This window comes from Lolium rigidum, chromosome 3 (genome assembly GCF_022539505.1).
Source record: "Lolium rigidum isolate FL_2022 chromosome 3, APGP_CSIRO_Lrig_0.1, whole genome shotgun sequence".
NCBI lineage: Eukaryota > Viridiplantae > Streptophyta > Magnoliopsida > Poales > Poaceae > Lolium > Lolium rigidum.
Window position 1 is genome coordinate 277,865,528 of NC_061510.1, and position 6,492 is coordinate 277,872,019.

Sequence of the window (6,492 nt, forward strand, 5' to 3'; positions counted from 1 at the left end):
CTTGGTTCTGCTGAGTGCTGACTAGGCTGATCAGCCGGTTCAACCGAATCTGATTCCCTCCCAGTAGTTGTAGTGGCCCGCGACGTCACTTCGTTAGGTACAGACAAGATCGTATCCTCGATTGTCTATTAGCTGACTAATTCGGCTGCCACCTCTGCGTCTTATCTCAAGAGTGGCGTGGTTAATTACCCAAAGCATGTTAATTAAGATCAAATCATGCTCGGCGGCGCGGTGGCTTTCACACGTCGGATCGAGAGGGTGGCTGCGTGGCTGAGCTGCGTCGGCTCAACCCAGTGGCTCCAGCACGGTGGCGACTGGGGAGGGGAAGGTGGCCAGGTATATAGGTAGAGAAGCTCATAAGCGTGCACTTGGGATTTCATTAGTGCTGTAGTATGTGGCTGCACTTGACACTTGGCAGTGTGATGGGGCAAGTAAGCATGTACTGCTCCTCAAAGAACAGACCCCAGACTTGTGTCGAAAAGACACAAGTGGCGAACAAATGCAGGACAGTTTCAGGCTCAGCGTTACACAAAGGGCAGACAGGATTGCACGGAATGTCACGCTTCGATCCAAAGGTTATCAGTAGTTAAACATCAAGGAGGCGCACCAAGCCAGACAAAGAATTGGCATTTCAGCGGGGCGTCGGAGTCCCAACCAGTATCTGGCCGGGAAGATAGATCTGATTCTACTTGTACTCCGGCTCTAATTCTTGTACGAGGTGTGGTTCGGTGCGCACCCTCTCCAAACTCGCGACTTATCGCCGAAGGGGTACGGTGGTCCCGATTTTGTTTTTTTTGTGCTGCCCGCCGAAACCCATATCCAAGCCCAGTGCAAGACTTGTATGGGTATACAGGGCCTGGGCGTATCTATACGGACGACCCCACGTGGGTGGGTCCCACGTGCTAAGCTAATCACCGTGATTAGCTCCCATTGCATGCATCGTTTTCATCGGCACGTACTCGGAGATCCGATCGAGCTGTTCCACGCCGTCGCTAGGTTGAACGCAAGCGGTTGTTGCCGGCCCGGCCGTCGGCGGTTGTTGCCGGCACGTCCGTCGCCGCCGGTGGTTGTTTCGCACGTCCGACGCCGCCGACCGCGCGCGAAGCCCCCCGCAGATCGACGACCTTGGAAAGGCGCGCCACCGGCTCCGGCACTTCCCCGCTAGGGTTTAAAATTACAGGTACCATGACTTCATCTTGTAGCATAGTAAGAGGAAGCAATTCGCCGGTTTTTCAATTCTAATTATGGTCCAATACTACGTAATATGGAGAACTCTATATCCGGTATGATTGAGGAACAAAACGAGTACGTCGGCTATAATTCCGATGACTCGAAATGGAGGATAATTTGCAGCACGAAGCCGAGCTGGAGCGAAGATGAGTTTGATGTGAGCCACTATTTTTCATTTCGATTACCAGGCAGTCCAAAGCATCATCAAATTATATATGGTTCCTCATGTCATAATTTATGCGATTGCGTACGATGAATTTGATAATGTTGACAACCATAGCGAACACACGGACGATCAAAATGATGAGAACCATGGTGAACACACAGACGAGTCTAAATACTAGTGAGGTATGTGTAGTGACTCATACAGGTGACATAAAATGATGCATGAAATGATGGCAACCGTAAAATTTACGGTTACTAAATTTCGAAATGCATTAATAAATTTCAGGAACAATTTGACACGCAGCTTGAGTACGACTATTACGGTGAATCCGACTTGGACACGGGCCACACCGATGATGTGGAAGGTGCATCGGTTCCCGAGGATTCTGTTGACATGAGCCAGGTTGTTATCTCTTTTTTATCGGTCTTATATAGCTGGAACACATAAATTTATAGTTTTAATTAATGCCTACGTTTTCTACTTGCAGTGCGACGCCAGGCGCTAGTCAGCCCGAGAAACCACACAAAGGTAGCAATGGCAATGAATATCCCGATAGTGATCGGGATTTATACTCGGATGATAAAAGAGATGACTTTTATTTCTGCAAGCAGACAGATATTCTTTCTACAACAGATATGCTAAAGATTATGGGTTCAGCATCCGGCTTGACCAGGTTAAGCGGTTTGATGATGGAGTAATTCGGTTAAGGCGTTTTGTGTGTTCCGGACAGGCGGACGTCCCAAAAACCAACCGACCACGGAAGGCCGTGTATATAGGCACGGACTCGAGTCTCGCCGCGGCTGCAAGGCACGTTTGGTGGTCAAGTTTGATGGAAGAACTGGTTTTCGGGTTGTTGAAGATTTTCGTGACAAACATAACCATGACCCAGCTGAACCATGTCGGACTCCGTTTCTTCGGTCCCATAGGACGATCAACGACGCTGCAGAGATCCGAGATATTATCAATGGGATCCATGGGAATCGGGAAGCACCTCATTATGAGAAAATTCATTGCAGGCTCCGGTTCATTTGTCTGGTGTTGGATTCACAAGAAAGGATTTGTACAACATGTGCTCTAGGGAGAGGAGGAGGCTGCTTTTCGACGGTGACGCTACCACAGCCCATCCGCATGATGTCAAAGAGGAAAAAGAGGGACCCTGAATTTTTCTTTGAATATGACGTTGATGAAAAAGGCCGTTCGAAGCACATGTTCGGTGTGATTCCCGATCACGTAGGGATTACCAGGACTACGGAGATGTGCTCGGTGTTTGATAGCACATACAAGATGAATAAATATAAGATGCCATTTGTTCCTTTTGTGGGCTTGAACAACCACCGTAGGACAACGGTTTTTGGGTGTGCCATCCTTTCAAGTGAGAATGAACAAACATATGTTTGGCTTCTAAAGACTTTCCTCAAAGCGATGTGTCAACGTAAGCCAAAGGCGATAATCACGGATGCAGATGCCGCGATGATCGCCGCAATCGGCGAAGTATTTTCCGGTGTGCCGCATCGCATCTGCAGCTTCCACATTGAAAAAAATATGGAGATGCATCTACCTAACAAGTCACTGAACGAGTTCAGGACTCTTTTGTATTACACCACCTCGGAGCAAGTATTTGAGGAGCGATGGCATGCATTTTACAGAAAATGGCAATCCCCAAAACCAGAACATGGATGAAGAGGATGTACACCAAGAGGAAACTTTGGGCTGCAGCGTATCTCTCTCAAGGATTCCGGCTGGGTATGAAAAGTAACCAGCGGAGTGAAAGTTTAAACTCTTGTCCGCACTCGCACCTAGATGGGGAAATGACAATTGTTGATATGATGATGCACTACGACAACGCAATTGTCCGTCTCCGTGAGAACGAAGCCCACGACGACTGCACGGCTTCACAGACTACACCAATGGCAATTACTAATTTCAGAGAACTAGAGGTTGCTGCTGCAAAAATCTTCACTCCTGCTGTGTTCTATATTATTCAAGGTGAGCTTTCAAAGATTGGCGGCATAGAGATCTTAGAAAAAATGCAGAGCGGGAGACTCAAACATCTTCATTGTGGCATGGAGGAATCATGTAAGGACCAGGTTCTACGTGGAATATAGACCCAAGGAGGCAGAAATTATAAGGTGCAGTTGTCAAAGGATGATTAGAAAGGGATCCCTTGCAAGCACATACCGCATGTGTTGCATTTCTTGAAATTTACTCGAAATTCCACAATGTTGTGCTCTACGACGATTCACAAAAAATGCCAGAGTTAGGGTTGCCATCTAAACGCACCGGCGACATGTTTGGGTGGGGTTGGTGCTAGGGCGAGAGGAGCGGATGAAATACGAGCAGGATGAATATTAAGGTATCACAGGCTATGCATATTGCATTAAACAATTCGAGAGGAATATGATCTCGCTGAACAGTACCATTGATGGCATAATTTCTAGAAGAGAGGGGTATGCTAAAGGTAAAGCATATGGTCCCCTCAGGTCGGTGCATGAAAATGAAGATGCTAGTGGACCATGCGATATTGTTCTTGGTGATCCTTTGAAAGTGTCCACTAAGGGTGCACCTAGGCAAGAAGCGCAGAAATATCCAATGACTAAAAATGGAAGACCACTAGGACACAAGGAACGCAGGGTGCGAGTGTGCGGGGCATGCCAAGGAGAAGGGCATAACGGAAGAAACCCAATATGCATATTTCATCCGAAGTAAGTTTTTCTGCCATTTTGTTTCATATACTTTAAAAGATTCATATGAGTTGTTGTGTAATTTTATGTCCGTGAACATGTGCGGGAATGTGCTTGCAGCAGGAAGGGTAGTTCTTTCATAGTTATCTAAAGGGCGAGTAAATTTCCTTAATTATGAATGGGACGACTATAGCTTTGTATTTGATGGAGTTGTTAATGTTTGCAACGTATCGATGTTTTTATTTTGTACTCGATGTTCTTAATTCTCTGGTGTTCTTTTGTAAAAATGGCAAAAGACATTATATATTGTGAAGTAGGCATTTCCTTATAATCATCATAGCATGCATGTACAAAGATAAAAATAATTGCATACTTTCGATAATGGGAAATAAAATCAATGTTACAAAATTTTGTAGATAATCTTAACCGAATAAATATTGTTTACAACCGAAGACAATTAAAAATTCAATATCACATGTGTCCGAAACCTTCTGCGGGAGCAAACCGAACAGTCACACTATCAAATTTATATTTTCTTGGTCTTTGCTAGCAATCTCACTTTGTTTTTCACCTTCTCAAGAATGTTGTGTGGTGATAAAACAATGTTTGCAACTGTACTTTCTCTCGATTCATCGATTGTGGCCTGCCAAAACATTATAAGGTGTTATACACATGGGTTGTTAACATTGTTAAAATTAACCGAGTGCATGGAACATAGTATAGCCAACCTGAGAAACCGGGCAAGTCATCTGATCTCCGTCCCAGTGCTCCATACATTGCAATACCCATAATCCGCATGAATTGCTGGTATATAATGTGACAAAATTTAAAAGTGTCCGCATATACAAAACCGACTTTCTTTATGTGTAATGCAATATAGGTACTTACTCATCGGTTTGCTTAGGGATGTCATATCTTTTAATAGGCCATTCTTCGACATCCGGATATTCTGTGTCACAAGTATTGTTTGCTTCTTGTATGTCCTGTGAAATTTGCCCAATCTAAGAAACAACAAATATATTACTGCACAGACATGAGAAAGTACACAAAGACATGTGTGTAGAGAGTGTAATACCAAGTCTTCCACAACTGATTTTGACACCCCTAAACCAAACAGAGGATCAAGGACCTGTAATTCCTTCTTCTTTGTATGCATGACAACAGTTACGTAATGAGTTTTCCGTATGTTCAGTGCGAAAAATGTCTACAAGAGAAGGAAAAAACTTTGTCAATTATCATATTATTTTATTCTAATTTCGCATGAAACATTGAAAGAAAGTGCTCGTTACCTTCTCACGCTTGAAATATTCATCCATAACCCTACCTAAGGCTCCTGGTCTTGTAACTACCTCATCTATATTTCTAATAGTGTATTTTTTCCTGTATTGTTTTTCCGCTTGTTCAAGGAGATAGTTTGTCCTCCACGCAGGACATAACATTCGATCGGACCCAACACGGAGAGACAAATACCCAATAGCAAGCATCAATAATCCGATAGCAACAACAATATTTTCAAATTCAAATAGTTTAATTACGAGTATAACGCAAACTTTTGGTTTTGAAGACTTACACTATCGAGATAGCCATTCGTGCGCAAGAACGACGTTAAGATTTTCTCGAAGACAAGTCGGCGCCATATTCATTCTTGTACACTCCTTTAGATGCTTCTTTTGGTAGCTTGGATATTGTTTTAACATATAAAGTGGCAGCTTCTATTTCTGCTCGTGTTGGTACTGCCGAAGATACCCCAACTTCATGTTCCGCAAACAACCCCGATGCACATAATAGTAATAACATATGTGTTACAGGTTGCGGCATCATTTATTTGCCAACAAAGAAATAACGAATAAATGGTGTTACCTTTCTTTACACGGCTTTGACGTTTTGCTCTAGGTTTCGCGACCACATATGGTGATCCATATTTTTGATTCGTCGTCCGTTTCCTTTTCCCTCCAACTTGTACCGCCGCTGCGTTTCTCCTTCTACCATTACTATTTGCACACTTTGCTTGTATTGCCCTTCTTCCTACTAGCCTCTCGTCCCATTGTTTCAACACTATGAGTACTCATAACTTCATGTTCACCGTCATGTAGGTCATCATCCTTCCGTCCAGCATTCACCTTGGTGGTAGATCTTGCGAAAATGTCATCCGGTATACGTATATCCGAGGATGATGCCGGTTTTGTGGTATCATTTAAGATAAAAGGATTATCTTGTGTACCCTCCGTGTTACCGAGGTTTCCCGGTGTGACGTACACATTATCTCCTGCCTCCGGCACCCCATTATGCTTAGGAGGTGTGACAAACTTACCGAAGTCTTTGTTACATTGCTAATTAAAGCATCTAACTCGTCGAACTGTTCTTGTACATGAATTCTTTCTTAGATGAATCATCGATGTGAATAGAAGTGTCTTC